This window comes from Equus przewalskii, chromosome 15, assembly GCF_037783145.1.
Source record: "Equus przewalskii isolate Varuska chromosome 15, EquPr2, whole genome shotgun sequence".
Lineage (NCBI taxonomy): Eukaryota > Metazoa > Chordata > Mammalia > Perissodactyla > Equidae > Equus > Equus przewalskii.
Window position 1 is genome coordinate 47,239,485 of NC_091845.1, and position 21,761 is coordinate 47,261,245.

General features: G+C 39.5%; 1 long non-coding RNA gene across 1 annotated transcript; it reads right to left on the reverse strand.

The window, feature by feature from the left end:
• Positions 1-5,361: 5,361 nt before the first annotated feature.
• LOC139076177 (uncharacterized) lies at positions 5,362-21,664 on the reverse strand. The gene is made up of 4 exons (XR_011527499.1): positions 21,530-21,664; positions 14,556-14,605; positions 6,906-7,002; positions 5,362-5,705 (listed from the first exon to the last, which is right to left on the reverse strand). It is a non-coding gene; the product is annotated as an uncharacterized lncRNA (long non-coding RNA).
• Between the last annotated feature and the right edge of the window lie 97 nt (positions 21,665-21,761).

Here is a 21,761-nt window from a genome sequence, read left to right on the forward strand (position 1 = left end):
TTATTAGTGCTTTTTGAGAACCAGCCTTGGGCTTCACTGATTTTTTCTACTATATTTCTATTTTTTATTTCACTGATTTCTCCTCTTATCTTTATTAATTCCTTCTGTCTGCTTGCTTTGGGTTTAATTTGCTCTTCTTTTTCTAGCATCTTCTGCTGTAAGTGTAGAATATTGATTTTAGAACTTTCTTTTTCTAATATAAACATTTGAGCTATAAAACGTTCTCTCAGCACTGCTTTGGCTTCAGCATGAAAAGTCTCGGTGAGGATGTGGCAGGACTGGAGCTCTCATTCAATGCTGGTGGGAATAGAAAATGGCATAGCAGCTTTTGAAAGTAGTTTGTTAGCTTCTTAAAATGTTAAACATACCATATGATTTATTCATTTCACTCCTAGATATTTATGCAAGAGAAAAGAAAAGAAAATTAACTATTGTTACACACTACATACGTATTAAAACGTGTCCATATGAAGACTTGTACACAAATGTTCACAGCAGCTTTATTTGTAATAGTCAAAAACAACCTAAATGTACATTGAAAGCTGAGTGGATAAGTAAACTATGGTATATCCATGCAATTGAATATCATTCATTAATAAAAGGAGTGAGCTGTTGATCCATGCAGCAACATGGGTAAATTTCAAAGGTATTACGCTGAGTACAGGAAGTCAGACAGAAAAGAGCACATTTATATAAAATTCTAGGAAATGCAAACTAACATTTAAGTGGATAGAAAGTATTTTCTATAACAGTGTTACTCAATTCTTTAGGCTCTTGGTTATAAGCCCAAAAATCATATTCACTAGTATGAAACCTTTTTTAAATGATCCATCAGCTTATCATTCAATTTATTAATTTATTTTTCTTAAATTATTTAGAACTTTCCTCATTGTCCTTTAGGGTTTCATATTTCCAGAGAAATCTGAGCCCAGTGTGATTTCCATTCCTAAATTTTTTCCTTTACTCAATGCTTACAGAAATTTCTCTCTTTCTCCCTCTCTTATCCATTTGTCTTTATCTATCTACCTATCAATCTATCAATCAATCAATCTATCTATCTATCCATCTATCTACCTACTACCTACCTTTCATTCTTGAAATACAAAATACCCAGGATGTATTTGGTGTTGATATTCATACCCTGGTGTTATTTTTAGTTCAGAATTTTTTTCTTCTACTATTAAAGGGGCAAATACTTATTTAGTGAGTACTCTGTGGCAACTACTCTAATACGTGTTTGTGAATAAGCACGGTCACTTCCGTTTTATTATACTAGCTTTCACCATCAGTTTCATTAAACATGACAGTTTTTAAAGTTTTATTTTATTGTCTGTAGCAAATAATTTTTTCAAAGTCTATTCTTTCTTCTAATCTTCAAGATGATGGTTCTCCTGTTAGCTGTAATTTTTAATAGCCACATATTAATTTTTAAAAATCTGACTTGTCTCAAGAAGGAGAGAGCTTGCAACTTTGTGCAAGAAGAAACACTTAGAATAGTTAGATTTATTATTTATAGTGCACGAGATATGTAATAGCATAATTGTGGTGGTGGAGAGAACTCTTCCATCAAACACACCTATGTAAGATAGAAGGAACTTTAACATTTTTCATAGTAGCTGAGGTCAAACAACTTCTTATGGAGGTGGAGAAGGGAATTTGAGGTGTGGGTGCTGTGTGTTAAAATATTGTAGAACAAACTCTGAAAGTTATACAGCTGCACGGTTGCTTGCTGCTGGGATATTTGCATTCACTAAAATTAGAGAATTGTCTCTGCTTCCATAATGATTGCTGAGATGAGCTAGATATACATAAAATAAAATTACACAAATGTGGTCTTCGGAAATGATATCTGTCCATTAGTAGACCAGACATTTATGTTGTAGACCTAACATTCCCCATAGCTGATTATTTTAATATTGGCTGAGCGAATAATAACAACTTCATTGGAAGATTCTGACTCCTATAAAGAAGAAACCTATCTCAGATAACTTATTTTGGGAAGATAATGGAATTTGTAAAAAGATTGGATGGGTCATTAAAAAAATCCACTATTCCTCTCTCTTTCAATTCCATTTCATTGGCTACATAAGGGATTAGAATTTGACTTTATTGCCTTGAGTATTTTAGTTAAATTTTTATATTTAATCTTAAAGAAAGGGAAGTTTTATATCTTTGAAAAGACCGTTGTACTTATAAGAACTCATTGAATGATGAAATTAGAAATTATTAGTAAATGATTTTTATGAGAAATTACTTTTGCTAAGATAATAAAAAGATCAAACTGGGTAGGCTTGCAAATCACCATTGGTTTATTGGCCCAGAACCTGGGTATATTTGTGCTGAACCTAAACAATTAATATCTAGTAATGAAAAATTTCTACTCAAAGATGAGCAAAACATTAAGAAGTCTACATCCTAGAAAGGTAGGTCTTTATAGGTGACTCAATTTACTTTCTTTAAGTGAATGAATTCATCAGGAAATAAAAAAGGCTGAAGACCAAAAAGGGTCAAGGACACTGTCACAGTTAGCTATAGTGTGTCATACAGTGATGTTTGAAGTTGGGAGGGAGGGGTGATAAATGTGCAGCTGATTTTCAACCAGTGTACTCTGGTATAACTGTATTACTCATTTATGGGGGGTCATTCTTTCTGGATGGTTTGTGCCTGAGCCATGACTATTGTTAAATATTTTGAATATCACCATTGGGTACATGTATTTGTTCCGTGTACTGTGCACTTAGCCTCATTCATTTATTCAACTAAAATTTAGTGAACACTTAGTATATGTTGGTGAAATAGCATGTCCAATAGGGAGATGTAATTTAGGGTTGACAATACAAGCCTTACTTTTAGGTGAATAGGTCACATGGGGGAAAAGATAAATGACAAAAAATTTCAAAAGTCTCAAGGACTATTTGGTGAGACTGAACAGAGTTTTATGTTTTCCATCACTTTTCTGGTTTGTCTGCAGATGTGCAAATGGCTCCTTGTAGGTCGTTCACTGAGACTTCTTTCCGCAGACTATTTCATTCCATGGTAGGAGCCTTGAAACACATTGAGACAAGATCAAGTTTCTATTTGAAAACCAAGTCAGAAAAATAGCCTGACCACATCCTTTTCCTTCTGGCCCCTTCAGGGTTGATCTGTGGCAGGCAAAGTTATTGTTGACTTTCTTACAGTTCACCCATGTTGTCAGGCTTTAACTTTAAAATTTAAGTGGTTATTAGTGAGGTTTGCCAGAATCTCCTCCTATAACACTAAACTTCCTAGGAAGGAGAATTTCGTGTCAGCTTCTGCCATCTCCTTCAATTTCAAGTTAATTTAACTATTTGGTTGAAATTTTTCAGTGTTGGTGGTATGCAGTTCATTCACTTGTTCATTTATTCATTCAGTCATTTATTTGACAGATATTTTTTTAAGGGCCTGAAATGGGCCCATCCCTGTTTTAGGTAGTGTGAGTAAAAGATAAAAATAAATTCCCCCCATAGCGTACATTCCAGGGGAAGGAAATAGAAAGTAATCCAAACAAGTAAGTAAGTGTGTAATAAAGACTATGGTGATTAATGCTATAGAGAAAAAAAATAAAGAAAGGAAGGGGTATAAGGAGTTCTGGGAGTGATGTAATTTAAATAGTGTGTCAGGGAAGGAATCATTGAACAGATGGCATTGAGTAAAGAAGGATGGGAGATAGCCATGTTAATGGCTGGAGAAGAGCGTTCCAGCTAGAAAGCACAGCGGGCAAAGGCCCTGAGTCAGACATGTGCTTGGCACGTTTGAGGAGCAGCAAAAGGCTCAGGGTGGCTGAAGCCAAATGAGCAGAGGGAAATCGTAATAGGAAATGGTTAGAGAGCTAATAAGGGGGTCCAAGTGTAGGGTCTGTGCGTCACTGAAAAGACATTGACTTTATGCTGAATTAGATCAGTATTTATGGGAAGGTGTGGACCAAAGGAATGACATGATCCAGTTTATATTGTAATGGAACCTCTTGTCTGACACTGGGGCCAATGCCCAAGAGTAAAAGCAGCTGACAAATATATCTCTCTGTGATTCCATTTTCTTCAGGATTTTGTCCCCAATTTTGTTGCATTTAGAAGACTTCACAAACATTTTTTTAATGTTTGTTTCTGGCTGTTTTAGTAGTTAAAAGTAGGAGCATTGATCTGCCACTGTTCCATCTCAGCTAGAGGCAGACATGTTCCCATCACTCTAGACCCACTCATCTTCATGACATACTGCGTACCAACCTGCTTCTTTGTTTTATTGTCTACTTCTCCAAACTAGAATGTAAGCAACACGAAGGCCTGGCCTTGGTTTTATTCATTGTTGTATCCCAGTGCCTACAACATCGAAATTACCTTGGATTTTTGCAAGCCTCCTACTGGTCTCCCTGCTTCTATGTTTACCTCTTAACACCTAGCCTGAGTGAGCCTTTTAGTGTTATGTCACTACCCTCTAATGGCTCTCATCTCACTTGGGGTTAAAAAAAAAGGACCCCACAAGGGCCTAGAGAGCCAAATGCTCAGGGCCCCCTACAACTTCCTAATCTCATTGCCATTTCTCCCTCTCACTCAAGTCCCTTTACCATACTGGCCTCCTGACCATTCTTCAGTCACACCAGACATGTGCCTGTCTGAGGTCTTTGCTCATGCCATTCTCTCTGCCTGGAACGCTTTCCTCCAAAATGTCTGCAAGGCTTGCTACTTCATCACCTTCAGATATTTACGCAAATGTCGTCTTCTAAACTAGGACTACCATGTACAGTTGCTCATGTTGTGCCCTGAATAAGCTCAGAAGGCACCTTTCCCCTTGTGGTCTAGAAGCAACAAGTGACTGAGATGTGACCAGCAATTATGCATGCTTCTGGAAGAAATGTCCCTTCTTACTCCAGTCTGCTGATTGTCTCCTCATTTTTACGCTCCTACCTTACCGAGTTATTATGAGAATCAAAGACAATTATGTTAGTGGTGATAACCTTAAAAAATAACCTTTATTGAGCCACTACTTCAGGCCAGGCACTGCAGTAAACCTTTTTCACAGATTATTAGGTTAATCCTCACAAGAATGCTATAAGGTAGTCTACCAGTTGGATGACATTATTTAAGGTATATACATTCCTTTGTGACATTATTTAAAGTGTATACATTCCTTTGTGACTCATTAGTTTGTTACCTCTATTAAGATTTCCTTAGACTGCCTTTCATGAATTCTGGGAGGTCAATTGGAATAAGGCACCGTTCAGACAGTATTACATTCCACTTTGCTCAAATATAGCCAGCTACAGATGCCCCAAGAATACAGGCAAAGGGCTTCTTTGTATGCCCTTCAAAGATAGAACATTAAAGACAATGCCAACAAAGACAATATTTCCCTCATCATCCACATAATCAATTCTTGTTTTGTCAGACCTTGGATCAGCTGTCTGCTTTCACAAAGTCTTCTACTGCTGGGTTACAGGAGTCCTGGAAGTTCCGAACGATGCCCCAGGTACAGTCTGACAGGTCTCCACCCACAGTGGTAAGATTAGCTTCTCTGGGAAACCTGCAGCCGTGAGTGTATTTCTTGCAGTATCAATAATTGGAGTATCTGATACAGTCCTTCCTCCCAGGGCTCGGAGGCTCTTCTTTGTTGTTAATTTCAGAAGACCTAGTTTCTGGCCTATAGCTTATAACAGGCCTTCAGGCAAAATGAGAGAGCAGAGAAACCACCTGTTGATGACAAAACAAAATAATTCTACTTAGCTTGTTACAATGACAAACAAGATTTTAAAATAGAGGATGGTAGAATCCTTTAATAGATAATATATATATTAGTATTTTATACATATCGGGCCAAATTATTACCCTGAAAGTAAGAACATATTATGGAAGCTGACAGCCTTAACAAATCTCCAAGTCCTTCCAATCCATCCTGTTAACTGGGCAGGACATTAAAAAAGAGTTGTTGCCAGAGATTGGCCACTTGAATATGATAGGAGTTTAGGGGCCTGAGAATAGAAAATGCTTGTAGCTTGGCTCTCTTATTAACCATAATGGTTAATAGATATAAAAAATTTAAAAGACATAATAAAGTGATTTATTTTATTTTAATAAAATGAAACAGAAAACAATTTTAAAAATACATGGCAAAAGGTGACCGAGGAGCTTTAGCTCATTTAGAAGCAAGGCACTTTTGTTGTTTGCTTATAAAATAATTAAAGAGCATGACAAAAATCAGCACAAAGACACAGTCATCCAGCTCTCAAGGGAGGGTTTTGGGGGGAGATAAGGAACCTCTGTTCTCTGGGCAGATTACACAAAATGTAGAGAACAACTCTTTACTACCTCTTATTAAGAGCTAACTGAATACTCCAAACCCAGTTTTGAGCTATTAGTCCTCTCTTTTTCATCATCCATAAGCTTCTATTGTTCATTAATTATGACATACCTTTATATGCATGCTTAAATGTATACAGTAAACAAATGGTTAGATGACATTATTTAAAGCTTTCAATTTTAATTTTAAAATAAAATTAACATTACACGCCTGTTCTGAATCATGGCATGTACACTTTAATTTTATCATTTTGATTGAAGTAAAGTTAACCTTTAGTTAGAAATGCAAAACACAAGAGTTGTTGATCATTTTTTAAAACATTAAATTAACAGAAACTCTCCTGTAAATATAAGTTGATTTTAAAAAGGGAAACAAAGTTTGCAGCTCTTTTTATGGAAATAACATTCCATCATGGTAGCCCAGAACAAAATTTGGGGGGAATGTTATTTCAGAACCATTAGAAGACTAGGTTTGAAATGTGTTTGTAAACTGGTATGCCCAAGAGCAGAGACTAATTGACTAGAAACTTCCCAGCACCAGGCACAGAAATAGTCCAGTGATAATGAAAAGTGCAATGACAGATACTTGCTTGCCTTTAGGCATTGATGACCAATGTGAGCTCTTCAAGACAGGGATGCTTTCCATCTCCAGCATCTGGTCCATCTCCAGCACCTAATGTAGCTTGTGGAGCTGGGGTGAGGCAGAGGTCGAAGCATGAGTGGGAGTCATCAGAGAGTGAAGTCAAGTCTGGGGCATCGGGGGCATTCCTTTCCATTGATCAGGCTGAGACTTTATCCTTCCTCAGCTCTTTCTCCTTCCCTGTCCTAGTTCCCTCTCTCACTTTTAGGTTTTTCCTGAAAAGTACTGGCTCTGTAAATCCCATAACCTTGAGTCTCTTGCAGGTTCTGTTCTAAGAAACCCAACTCAAGACAGATGAGCCCATATCTGATGACATGGCCCCACTTCATTGCTAATGGAAGATCATTCTACTGGTGACCAAGAGGCTAAGTCCCCTGAGTTATTATCCCCTTTCCCTTCATGCTACATCGTCAGTCTATCATGAATTCTATTAGTAGAATCAGAGAAGCTTCTCTTTGGGTCTATGATTATGTTCAATGAGCCTGACTCTGTTCCCTAAAGGATTGTCACATGCCAATCTTTTCCCCTGATAGGAGAAACATCCCAGTAGGGTGCCAGCTGGTGCACAATATGCTCCAAGGGATTGTCTCTGCAGAGTTCTTCTCAAGATGAAAACCATTCCCCTTTTCAGCTTGAAAGGAGGTGACATAAAGTTAAGACAGGAGAAAGCCTTGGAACGGAAGTTAAGGTCCCCTTTCTCCATAGCTACCAAGTCTGGTCTGAGCGTTCATTGGCTCTGACCCCAGGAGCTGCGCCAGAGCACCTAAGGTTCCGACGCAGGCTCTAGTTCTAAGGAGCGTATCAGCTGTCTTTGCTGTCTCTTCTCTTCTTTTCGTGGAAGAGGTCTCAGGAGTCCCAGGTGGGGAGCCCTAGTGAGTCCCAGCAATGCCAGGCAGAAGCATGCTTAAGGCATTGTTCCCTATTTCTGGCTATGACTATGGAGCAAGTAAAGACCAGCTGGAGTCTTGACTTCTGTGCTCTGGATGCAGCTGACTCTCACTGTCAAGAGTGAAGACGGAGAGGCTGACAGATGGGCAGGGAACCTGTAAGGGCCTTGTGGAGGTCCCCCCCCCCCCCGCCGCAAGACTCCAGAACAGCTGTAAAGACTACACAGGTGCAGGAGATAATTAGGAGACCACATATGTGCAGCATCTACTTAAATGAGGCCACCCAGACTGTGTCTGGAGACAAATGGACAGATGTTATTGCCAATGTGTCACCACTGTTCCTCTCAAGGGGCTATGAACCAGGTCATTTCAGCAGCTCTGTGTCTAGGGGAAAGAAAGAGACAGTGGGACAGTAACAGACCTGCTTTGCAGCCAGCCAAGTGTATGTCAGTCCAGAACCAAGGTTGAGAGTGGAGACAAGAGATAGGAAAGTGCTGGAAGAGCTGCCAATGTTGTTTACTAACTTTCTAATTCTTAAGAGGCATCCCAGGCTGCCAAATTATCCTTGGCCCACACATATCAACACCATCCCCTTGCCCTCTCTCTGTTAGCTTCCATCTATAACCTTTCTCTGTATCAGATTGGGTATCAAATTTTAATTTGCATAAAAATTAGCTACAGGAGTTTGTGAGTAATGCATATTCTCAGGTTCTTATCCTGGGTCAGAAGGAAGAGGGCTAATTCTTGCTCATATCTCCCAACCCAAGGATCTTCAGTAGCTGGCAGAAGGAAATGGTCAACATTTGGACATAGATTGGCCGGAAGCCAATACATTCCTCCATTGTAGTTGCTTCTCCATTACATATACTGAACCTTGAATCATCACAGTCACAGAGCTGAGCCTTTTCTGTAATTCTCTCAGGCAAAAAATAAAAGTGGGTGAGGTACTGGGAGGCTAGGAGAGATCAGGGAGGGAGACAGCAGGATATTAGGAAGCTTACTATACTCTTTATAGTTTCATGAAAAACCTCATCAAAGGTATGCTATCCTTCTGCACATCAGCATGCCAGGAGGCAGTGTTGATAAACAGAAAAAGATACTGGAATCTGTGCCTACATTCATGGAGTTCTTTGACTCTGGCCCACATTATCATTGTTCTGTCATATCTTATAAGTCATTGGTGGATGTACAGTCTTAACTACTTAAAAACCATTTTGGAAGCAAATATGATACTAGCTTTTACACCCAAGTTTGGGCATGGCCAGAGACCTTTCCTGGGAAGGTCTTGACCCTCCCACCAGGTCTCTGGGATTGGACATGTGAATTCCAGCCCTGTTGGTCCCTATGCTGGCCTCTTGCAGATGAACAATTTGTCAAAGATCTTCTCCAACCTCTTCATTTTGCAGGTGAGGAAAGCTCTCCAGGAACAAACGTTTCCATGAGAAAAGAACCAAAGTCATGTTCATTCTAAGGATTTCAGGAGTAGCTCTTTAAGAAACCTAACCATCCTCCTGAACAAGAGGGGTTTTAACTGGCCCTGATTACCTGACTTCCTTCTGCATTAAATATTTACAATATCCCACTGTCTTTAAAATGGTTGGCTATTCATTGGTGAAGAATCATTCGCTTGTTCAGTTCAAACAAAAATCTTTATACTCAGAAATAGCATTTGATCCAATTGACAATACTCTCAGTGGTTTTGTGGTAGTACATAAACTTGGATCTGGAAGCAGGGAAGAGCTAAATTGCTCCACAAATGAACTGAGAAGAGATGATGAGAAGCCTAGAAGGCAGATGGCTACAAAACCAAGAAGACAGACTTAGAAGATACTCAGGAATTTTTGAGTGAGATGCTGTCTGTCATGCAATGTAAACTACCTCCTCCACCCCTCTTACAACATCTTTAGTAAAATTTACATTTGTGGATAGGATTTGGTATTGGGAATCATACAAAGTACAGTCATGTGTCACTTAACAACAGGATATGTTCTTAGAAATGTATTGTTAGGAGATTTTGTCATTGTGCAAACATCATAGAGTATACTTACACAAACCTAGATGGTATAGCCTACTGTACACCTAAGCTATATGGTACTAATCTTTGGGAACACTATCATATATGTGGTCTCTCATTAACAGAAACATCATTATGGGGTGCATGACTGTAATAAGTACCATTACAAAGTTGACCTGGGATGAGACCAGAGGCAGAGTACTCATGGCAGATGGAAGTAGGAGCAGCAGCACACAGGTTACACTAAGAATTAACAGTGTAAGTCTTCTAGAATCTTTAATTAGATACATCTGAGATAATTACAGTACCTAGAAGACTAGAAGGGCTTTGGCCCTAGATTCACCCCTAAAAGAGAAGGACCGATGACTTCCGTGAACTGCCATACTCACAATGAAAGGCTGAAGGTGTAGAAGAAACAAATGCATTTTGTTTACTGACCTACTTGGGACTGGTAGTAACAAACCCTTCCTCAGATGGAAGAGTCTGTAAAGTAATGGTTAAAGAGTGTGGTTCTGAACTCAGACACAGCTGGGTTCAAATCTTGGCTGGCTCCAGCTTTCTCTATCTTGGACAAGTCACTTTATTTAACCTCATTTTCCTCATGGAGGTTCTGTTATCCCAACTCTATTGTTTTTGAGACAGTCCAATCAACTCTCAAGGCTCTTTTCTCTAGTACAGCAGACAGTTTTACTGAAGGCTGAGAGTACAATGAGACATAGACTATTACATTCCAAACCATTTTGATTGGACCTCCTATCCAATCCAAGAATTTGGAACCCCTCACCCCTGCACCTGGAGAGACCCTCCCAAGTCTCTCTAAAACAAGTAAACATAGGTATTAGATGAGCTGGTTTAAAAATGAAGATGGTTAAAGGAAAAGGAGGGAGGAGAAAGAGAGATGAAGAATCAATGGGGCTGGTGGGAGATGAGGTCTCTTGTGGCAATTCTGGGTTCAGTGGCAGATGATGACAGAAGACAAGAGCGCTCCAGCAAGTGTGTGGTGGAAACTGTTTCCAAATCTGCCCCATTTGGGCAGTGTACTTGAGACTCTTAGTCCCTCAACTGAGTGTTACCATGACATGAAATAATGGTGTGATGTGGGTATATCATTCCGTGGGGCTATCATACCTGGCTTTTCAACACTCTGAGCCTCCTTCTTGAAAGTCAGTTCTTATTTGTTACTATAGGTCATTTAACATATAGCTCACATTTTGTATCATCCTTAAGAGCCACGTTAAAGAGAAAGAAAATCAATATACAAATTTTCTTCTGGAAACTTAGAGGGAGTGATCACAAGACTTTATAAGTGATGTCACGTGGAATGAAGATCTCTGATGAATTAAGATTTGTCCCAGCTTTTCCATTGATGTGATGTGAGATTTAAATGAAATGATGCATGTAAAGCACTTAGACGATGCCTGGAACAAGGTAAACACTAGGGAAACTGTAGTCGTTGCTGTAACTACGACTATTACTACTACGTGAGAGCTAGGTCATAAGCAGGAAATGCAAAATCTCACATGTGGTACCAGGGAAGTCTGATTTTTCCCTGGACCACAGTTCTGAGGGCCTGAGGCAGGTAGAGAGTGTCAAGGGCATGCCTTTGATCTGAGCTGAGCACAGAGGGAACACAGTGCACATGATAGCCATGTTCTCTGTCTCTGTTCCTGCAAAACTTCTCTAATCCTTCCTCAGTCGTGACAAGTTCAGAAATTAATGGAGAGATGCATGATAAAGTCAAAAACATCTCCAAGTGGCTTTAAACATTTCCCTTTTACTTTTGGAACTGAGGTTTTTCCATTTTGGAGAACTAGAATCATAAACAATTCATGAAAAATCATCCAATAAATGATTCAATCATTTAAATATTACATAATAATTCTTCCCCTAAATCTTCAACTCCTTCTTCCAAATCATTCTTAGACAATTTAGCAACTGAATGACAAAAACAATACCTTCACAAATCAAAATTTCATAGCATACCATCAGGTAGTATTGACATTCTTAGCTTAAAAGGGTGATTAATGTCTTTCTTGAACCTATTGATTTAAAGATGTAATACTTTTTATAATTGTCATATCAAAATGCCTGACGAGGGGAAGAAACTCTGTTTAACTTAATAATGTGACAAAAACATCACTTTGTGTTTTCTTTCACTTTTTTAAATAACTCTTTTGTTCATTCTTTTTTTTAAATTGAGATATAATTGACATATACCATTATATTAGTTTCAGGTATACAGCATAACGGTTTGACATTTGTATATATTGTGAAATGATCACCACAATAAGTCTAGTTAACATCCATCACCATACGCAGTTACAACAAAAACATTTTTTCTTGTGATGAGAACTTTTAAAATCTACTCTTTTAGCAACTTTCAAATATACAATATGGCGTTATTGACTAGAGTCACCGTGCTGTACATTACATTCCCGTGATTGATTTATAACTGGAAGCCCTTTTTATGCTATTTATAGAAAGATTCTTCCTCCTTTTGGGGATATGACAACACACCTATCATTCCTTTCCATGCAGAATGCTATTGCAATAACAAGGCTGTCTGATGTGATCCCGTCATCTGTTTAATCACATGGATTCTGAACCAGTTCAGAGGTTGGAATTAAATCATAGCATGCACTTTATTACTAGCCAAGTTGTAGAATATGACTCAGATCTGAGGCCAAACTCAGCTTTCAATGACCTCTTTCCATCTCAACTCAAATCTAGACCTTGCCACTACGTAGGGAGAAAGTTCCATCTGCAGAGGTGACTCCCCCAGTCACATGGATGAAGGATCTGGGTGCACCTCAAGCCCCATCAAGTCAGAGGGACAAAAGGCCCAACCCAGGTGTACTCACCACCTAGAAGGAGAGGTAGGTGGGAAAAAATAGGCTACCTCCATGTTGGTAAGCCAGAGAAAAGGCCAATTCTTTTAATCTCATCCATCAGGTAAGTCACTTCTGCCACGGAGAGGGAGTAAGGGCAAAAGCTCTTCTCCAGCTCTTCGCAAGTAGTAGGAGTGTTGACAGATCCTGTTCTATGGATCAAATCAAGAATATCCGTAGGAGGAATAGAAAGGTACTCCCTATTCTACGACCACGTCATCCAAGGTGAAAACGTAGCAAATGAGACCATAAAATTTATTATAAGCTCAATACCATCCGATCAGATTATTATGTATCTGGAGAGCCCGAACAGTAGAAATTATTTTTACTATCTCTGGGCCTTTCTAACCAGTGCTCAACATTCAAATGAAAAAAGTCTATGTCATTAGTCATTGTAAACTTCTAAATTATCTCAAAGGTCTTGGACACACAGGCGTATTCTTTTTTTTTCTTTGAGGAAGATTGGCCCTGAGCTAACATCAGCTGCCAATCCTCTTCTTTTTGCTGAGGAAGATTGGCCCTGAGCTAACATCTGTGCCCATCTTCCTCTACTTTATGTGTGGGATGCCTGCCACAGCATGGCTTGATAAACAGTACATAGGTCTGCACCGGGGATCCAAACTGGCAAACCCCAGGTTGCGGAAGTGGAGTGTGCGAACCCAACGGCTGTGCCATTGGACCAGCCCCTCTTTTATTCGTTTCATTTTGAGCAGAAGGAAGGAATCATTGCTATCCTTTTTAGCTTTATTGAGGCACAATTGATATGATAAAGTGAATATATTTAAAATATACTTTTAAATATAAAGTACAAGGTGACGACGTCCAAAAAGACGATCATCACAATCAAGATAATTGTCCCCAAATTTCCCTTGGGATCCTTGGTAATCCACACCTTATCCCTCCAAAATAAGTGATGATATAGTTTGTTCTCTCTTTTTGTCTGGCTTCTTTCATTCAGCATATTTTTTTTACTCATCCATGTGGTTGTGTGTATCAAATGTTGATCTTTTTTTGGTTGTGAGAAGATCGGCCCTGAGCTAAATCTGTGCCAATCTTCCTCTATTTTACATGGGATGCTGCCACAACGTGACTTGACGAACAGTGCTAGGTCCGTGCCCAGGATCCAAACCTACGAACCCTGGGCCACAGAAGCAGAGGGCACAAACTTAACCACTACACTACCGGGCCAGCCCCAATGTTGTTCTTTTTTATTGCTGAGTTGCTTTCTATCCTATGTGTGTACCGCAATTTGCTTGTTCACTCACCTGTTGCTGAACGTTTGTACTGTTCCCACTTTGCAGCTCTTACAACTAAGACTGCTGTGAATACTCATGTTTAAGTCCTTGTGTGGACACACGCTTTTGTTTCTTTTGGGTATATATCCAGGATCGGCTGGGTTATGTGGAAAGTATATGTTTAACATTTAAAGAAACTGCCAACCTGCTTTCCAAATTGGTTGTATAAAGATATATCCTGTTTTTGCTTTTCATTTTGGACAAATGGAAAGAAACCTTTGCCATTTTGCATTTAACAACTGAAACTTCTTTGCATCTTTTTTCTCTCATATTCCCTAAGAATGTTTGTCTTCATTAGTCGTAGGTCTTCTGATTGCATGGAATTTTGTTCAGTAGTTATATTCTGGCCCTCTGCTGGCCTGCCTCTTATTTGAAAAATGGAGATAAGTCATCAATCTGAGGAACCTTAGGTTCAGAGAAGTTCCATGTACCTCAGAGACTTCCTGTGAAGATTAATGGAGATTTCAGGAAGTTTTGAAACAAAAGCCCCAGTTGTAGTGGACCTAAATTTACTACCTACCTTTGTGAACAGAAGCAGCACTGTGTTGATTGAAAGTCAGTGATGGGACCCTGGAGTGGGAAAAAAACAAAACAAAACACCCTATGCCTTTCAACCACGACGTGATCTCCTCCCCAGCCCACCCACATTTGTTCCAAGTATTTTAGATGTCAAAAACAGGAAAATTTCTTTTGCTCCTCAGAGCCCTCGCTGACATGTAGGAAGAGAAAGGCAAGATATTTTTTAAAAGCTTAAAAATATTCTTATGAAATGGTGAAAAGAGCGCTGAAGGATGAATCAGGGGAGAGTGGGAGCAAGAACGGGCAGATCGTTCGGGGAGCACACGTCGGGAGCCTGGCTTTCTCACCTCGATCCTGCCGTTTGATAGCAATTTGGGGGCTTCCTAACACGTTTAGTTTATTCTGTGGTCTCTGAGAAAATTTAGAAGATCGATATCTGAATTAGAAGCTTCGAACAAGTATGGTCTCTGTGTCCCAGCCCTGTTACTGTCGGGAAGAAATACTCATTTACCAAACTCTCTGATGTGTGAAGCCGAGCTTCGGGCCTTCCTCCCCACTCACCCTCTTCCCGCCAGGCCTCCCACAGGGGCGGCCTGCTTGGTAAAGCAAGGATAATGAAGTCTGATGCCCCAAGTGTAGAGAAGGTTGTCCAAAGCCTGGAGAGATCAGTCAGCAACTAGGAGCCCGGCCTGGCAGCGGGAGGGGAAAGGAGTTTGGACAGCAGGCCCACCCGAGAGAAAAGGGAAGGACTTTATATTTACTCGGGCTGTCACTCACAATCAGTGACTCAGCGGTGAAGAGAACAGTCAGGAGGAGCCTCGGCAAAGAGAGCCCAGGAGGTGTGAGTCACTCAACCCTTCCGCCCTCCTTATCAAACTTGCCTCCCCCAGCAGCCCTGCCTCTGCAAGCCAGCTTCACACAGCCTGGAAATGATCAAAGTCTGGCTTCAACTGGTGGCATATGTTTGCCAAATTCGTTCCACTTCTGCCCAATTATTTTGAAGACATTTGTTTATCTGAAGACATTTGCTCTTTCTCCGCCCTCCCCCACCTTGCATCAACTACACAGTAACAAAAAACCCTGTCTTCCCCATTTTCATTCTGATCTTTACTGTGATTCTAATATTTATATGATTTTGGAAGTCCTGTTATCATGGCATGTGCATCATTCTATGTTGTATTTTCCCACTTACATTGTCATTAGGGGTGACAAGTAGGCGAGGATATCACAGAAATATAAAGAAACATGTCCCAAAGTAATGACAACATTCCATTATGTAATATACCACAGGCTGCCTGGCCTAGAGTTGGGAATTTCCAGTAGAAATTCCAGTAGACACATACTTGAACATTCACATAGTGCAGGAATCAACACTCTGCGCCTGTCTATCTTGATTAGATACAGACATAGACATTGTGGTAGGGAGAATTCCAAGATGGGCCCAAGCTTTCCCGCTCCCCAGCATACCTGCCCTTTATTATGCCCAGGACTGTGAACATGATGGATTTCATTCCGTGATTAGGTTATGTTACATGGCACAGTTGTCTTTAAGAAGGGAAGATTTTCCAGGTGGGCCTGACTTATTCACATGAGCCCTTCAAATTTGGATCTAGAGTTCACAATTTGAGAAGTCAGAAAGATTCAAAGCATGACAGGGATTCAGGATGAGGGAGAGTCTCTGTTGAAGATAGAGGGGGCCAAGTAGCAAGGAAGGTGGGCCGAGCTGAGGGTGGCTTCTGGCTGACAGCCAGGAAGGCAATAGGACTCCAGTCCTGCAGCTGCTATAGGGAACTGAATTCTGCTACACCATGCCGCACTTCTGCCCTCCAGAACTGTGAGTTAATAAATGGGTGTTGTCTTTGAAGCTGCTAAGTTTGTGGCAATCTGTTAGGCAGCAGTAGAAAACATATATTTTTTTAATTTCAATTATTTCTCCAGGATATAGTTCCCAAAGATAAAGTGGTTCCAGGTTCTCTTTAAACCCACCAAAACTGTGATGTCATTTTATTTGTCTAGTTTGATGGGCAGGTATTTATTAAGAAAACTGTTGGGCAAACCCCTTATATTATATGACTGCTCATGTCTAATTACACTTAAAAATCCCCTCCTGTTAGCATGGCTTGTAAGGCCCACGATAATTGGGTTCTGTGCACTTTTCTAACTTCTTCTAATGCCTCCCTTGCTGTATCAGTCAGGATTCAGCCAGAAAAGGGAGGCTTGTGGGGAGTCTGGAACTCCACTGGTGTGGGCCGCTGCTATTCCCCACAGGCAGAGTTGGTTTTCTCTCTAGTTCTCAAGGCCTCAGCCCTGTTTTCAAAGACTTGTTGCAACTGATTCAGTCAAGCTGACCCAGATTATCCAGGATAATCTCCCTTAGTTAAAGACAACTGATTAGGGACTTTCATTACATCTTCAAAATCCCTTTGCAGCAACACCTGGATTAGTGTATGTTTGTTTGAATAACTGGGGACTAAAGCCTCGAAAAGTTGACACGTCAAAAAGCCATCACAGGGGCCGGCCCCGTGGCCAAGCGGTTAAGTTCGCGGGCTCCGCTTGGGTGGGCAGGCCCGAGGTTCGCCAGTTCGGATCCTGGGTGCGGACACGGCACTGCTCATCAGGCCATGCTGAGGCGGTGTCCCCCATAGCACAACCAGAAGAACCTACAACTAGAATATACAACTAGGTACTGGGGGGCTTTGGGGAGAAGAAGAAAAAAATAAGAAGGTTGGCAACAGATGTTAGTGCATCTTAAAAAAAAAAAAGCTATCACATTTCCTCAGTTATTAGCTCCAGCCTCTTGAGTTTTAGTTTTCTTTTCTTAAAACATCTTTATCTGGTGTTGTTCTAAGGGTGATGCTGGCCTCAAAAATGGGTTGGGAAGTATTCTCTCCTTTTCTGTTTTCTCAGGGAGCTGTGTGATGCTGGCATTATTTCTTTCTCAAATGTTTGCCAGAAGTCACTGGTACAGCCATCCGGGGCTGGAGTTTTCTTTGTGAGAAGTCCCTTTTCAATTTTGATTTCAATTCCTTTAATAGACATAGGGCTATTCAGACTTTTAATTTCTTTTAGTGTCACTATTGGTAATTCTGTTTTTCAAGGAATTATCCTTTTCATCTAAGTTGCCAAATTTATTGACATAACGTAATTCACAGCTTTCCTTATTAACTTTTTAATATCTGTATGCTGTCTAGCGATATCCCCTCTTTTACTTCTGATATTGGTAATTTGTGCTCTCTTTCTCTCTCTTCCTCTCAGTCCAGCTGGAGGTCCATTGAGATAGAGTGTTATCTTTTTTTTTTTTTTTAAAGATTTTATTTTATTTTCTTTTTTCTCCCCAAAGCCCCTACTACGTAGTTGTGTATTCTTTGTTGTGGGTCCTTCTAGTTGTGGCATGTGGGACGCCGCCTCAGCGTGGCTTTGATGAGCAGTGCCATGTCCGCGCCCAGGATTCGAACCAACGAAACACTGGGTCGCCTGCAGCAGAGCGCGCGAACTTAACCACTCGGCCACGGGGCCAGCCCCAGAGCGTTGTCTTTTTAACGGATCTTTTCAAGCTACCCACTTTTGGCTTCTTTGATTTTCTCTATTATTTGACTGTCTTCTATTTCGGTGACTTCTAGTCTTTATTATTTCTTTCATTTTGCTTTTTTAAAGTTTAACTGCTCTTATTTTCTACCTTTTTTTAAAGGTGAAACTCTACATCATTGATTTTATAACACTTTTCTCTAATATAAGCATTTCAAGCTGTAAATTCCCATCTAAGGACTTCTTTAGCTGATATATTGGGTTTTAATTGTTATTAGTTCAACTTTTTTGCAATTTCCTTTTAGATTTGTTCTTTGACCCATGGATCATATCAAAGTGTGTTGTTTGATATGATATACTTGGATGTTTTCCACATATCATTTTATTATTGGGTTTTAACTTAATTCTGTGTGGTCAGGGAACATATTCTATATGACTTCAATTCCTTTCAATTTATTGAGACTTTTCTTGGGCCCCAGCATGTGCTGTATCTTGGTGAATGATCCCTGTGCACTTTAAAGGACTGTGTCTTCTTCCATTGTGGGGTGAAGTTCTCTCTAAATATCAAGTTGATTAAATTATTTGATAGTATTGCAAATCCTCTATACAATACTTTTTTATTTAATTGTTCTAACAATAACTACATGTCATAAAATCACCAGCTATAATTTTGTATTCATCTATTTCTTTTTTTAGTTCTGTCGGTTTCTGCTTCATGTGTTTTGAATTGCTGTTAGTAGATGCGTTGGTAGGCCTTTTCATGAACTGGAAGATCCCTCTTGTCTTGAATTAACTTTAATATTAACATAGAAACCTTTGCCTTTCTTATGGCTAGTGTTTGCATATCTGTAACTACTCACAGTGTATCTCACTTTAGTATTGTAATTCTTCACATCTGCTCTAAGAATCTTACAACAAAATGTTTTCATTTACCCCCCTCCAGTCACCCATTTTATTTCTACACAAGTTATACACCCAACAATATATTATTATTATTCTTTGTCTTTCAAACATCATGGATGAGAAAAAATTTTTGTATTTAGCCACCTATTTACCATTTCTAGCAATCTTTCTTTCTTTGTGTAAATCCAAGTTTCTCTGGTGTAATTCATTTTTTTTCCCTTCAGCCTGAAGGACTTCCTTTACTGCAAGTCTGCTGGTAATAAATTCCCTCAGCTTTTGTTAATCTAAAAAGTGTATACTTCATCTTCATTTTTTAAACATACTTATGCTAGATATATAATTCTAAGTTGACTGTTTTATTCTTTCAGCAATTTAAAGATGCTGTTACATTGGCTTCTGGTAGCATTGTGTTTGATAAGAAATAAGTAGAGATTCTTATCATTATTGGATTCCTTTTATTCCTTTCTCTTGCTTAATTTCTCTGGCCCAAACCTCCAGTACTGTGTTAAATAAGAGTGGTGATAGAGGGCATCCTTGTCTCGTTCCTGTTCTCAGGGGGATGGCACTCAGTTTTTGCCCATTGAGTATGATGTTGGCTGTGGGTTTGTCATATATGGCCTGTATTATGTTGAGGTAGTTCCCTTCTATCCCCATTTTGCTCAGAGTTTTTACCATAAATGGCTGTTGGATCTTGTCAAATGCTTTCTCTGCATCTATTGAAATGATCATGTGGTTTTTATTCCTCCGTTTGTTGATGTGGTGTATCACTTTGGTTGATTTGTGGATGCTGAACCATCCCTGTGTCCCTGATATGAATCCCACTTGATCGTGATGTATGATCCTTTTGATGAATTGCTGAATTCGGGTTGCCAAAATTTTGTTGAGAATTTTTGCATCTATGTTCATCAGCAATATTGGCCTGCAGTTCTCCTTTTCCGTGCTGTCCTTGTCAGGCTTTGGTATCAGCATGATGTTGGCCTTGTAGAATGTGTTAGGAAGTGTTCCATCTTCTTCAATTTCTTGGAACAGTTTGAGAAGTATAGGTATTACATCTTGTTTGAATGTTTGGTATAATTCTCCAGAGAAGCCAGCTGGTCCTGGGTTTTTGTTTTTTGGGAGGTTTTTGATTACTGTTTCAATCTCTTTACTTGTGATTCATCTATTCAGAGTCTCTATTTCTTCTTGATTCAGTTTTGGGAGGTTGTATGAGTCTAAGAATTTATCTATTTCTTCTACATTATCCAATTTGTTGGGTATAGCTTTTTGTAGTATTTTCTTTTAATCCTTTGTATTTCTGTGGAACCTGTTGTAATTTCTCCTCTTTCATTTCTACTTTTATTTATTTGAAACTTCTCTCTTTTTTTCTTAGTGAATCTGGCTAAGAATTTGTCAATTTTGTTTATGTTCTCAAAGAATCAGCTCTTAGTTTCATTGATACTTTCTACTTTTGTTTTTTGATTTCAATTTCATTTATTTCTGCTTTAATTTTTATTATTTCCCTCCTCTGCTGACTTTAGGCTTTGTCTGTTCTTCTTTTTCTAATTATGTTAGGTGTAGTTTAAGATTGCCCATTTGAGAGTTTACTCGTTTATTGAGGTAGGACTGTATGGCTATGAATTTCTCTCTTAGGACCACTTTTGCTGCATCCCATATGAGTTGGTGGGGTGTGTTTTCATTTTCAATTGTCTCCAGATATTTTTTGATTTATTCTTTAATTTCTTCAATGATCCATTGGTTGTTCAGTAGCATGTTGTTTCATCTCCACACCTTTGTCCCTTCCCCAGTTTTTTTCTTGTAGCTGATTTCTAGTTTCATAGCCTTATGGTCAGAAAAGATGCTTGATATGATTTCAATCTTCTTAAATTTATTGAGGCTTGCCTTGTTTCCCAACATATTGTCTATCTTTGAGAATGTTCCATGTGCACTTGAGAAGAATGAGTTATTCTGTTGTTTTTGGATGGAGTGTTCTGTATATATCTAAGCTCCAGCACCAAACCTTTTCAACGTTATACTATGTCACAGTTCTAAAGACAAAATCTAAATGACACATACCATACAAAGTAGAGTTATTAAAACAGACGCTACATAATCAATATCTTCATTAAGATAAAAAGACAAATTAGTAATATGATGCAGAACTAGCAGTCACAAAAAAGAATCAAGCAGAGATACAGTGCTCAAAATAAAGAACACAACAGTCAGGATAAAGAGGAAATGGAGAGTAAAAGAACAAATAAATAATCTAGAACAAAAGTTGACAAGCTTTTTCCCATAGACCAAGTCCAACCCACAATCTGATGTTTTATTGGAAAAAATGGCAAATAAGCACATGAAAAGATGTTCAATCCATTAGTTATTAGAGAAATGCAAATTAAAATCATGATGAGATAATATATTATCTACATCTGTTATCTACATATCTATTAGAACAACTAAAATAAAAAAATATGATGAGAGGGTGTGACTTCCTCACCCCTTCCCAGGGTGGGCCTGGGAGTGGAGTGTCCAAGGGCCTCCAAATCAGGGGGCCTCACCCACGCCTCTCACCTCTGCCTTCGTTTGTGCCACCTCCCTGCCTCTCCAGCATCCTCCTCTCCCACTTCTTTCTCTCCCTGTGCCTCCATCTCCTGACAGAAGAAATGGATTGAGCCCCTAAGGAGGCTTTCTGAGGAGGGGGAGGGGAGGGTCTGGGGTGGGTCTGGCTCTGTGACATCATTGCCCCAAGTACTGCTGCTGCTATCTCGCTTTAGCCACCTCTCCTGCACCCTCCCTCTTTCCC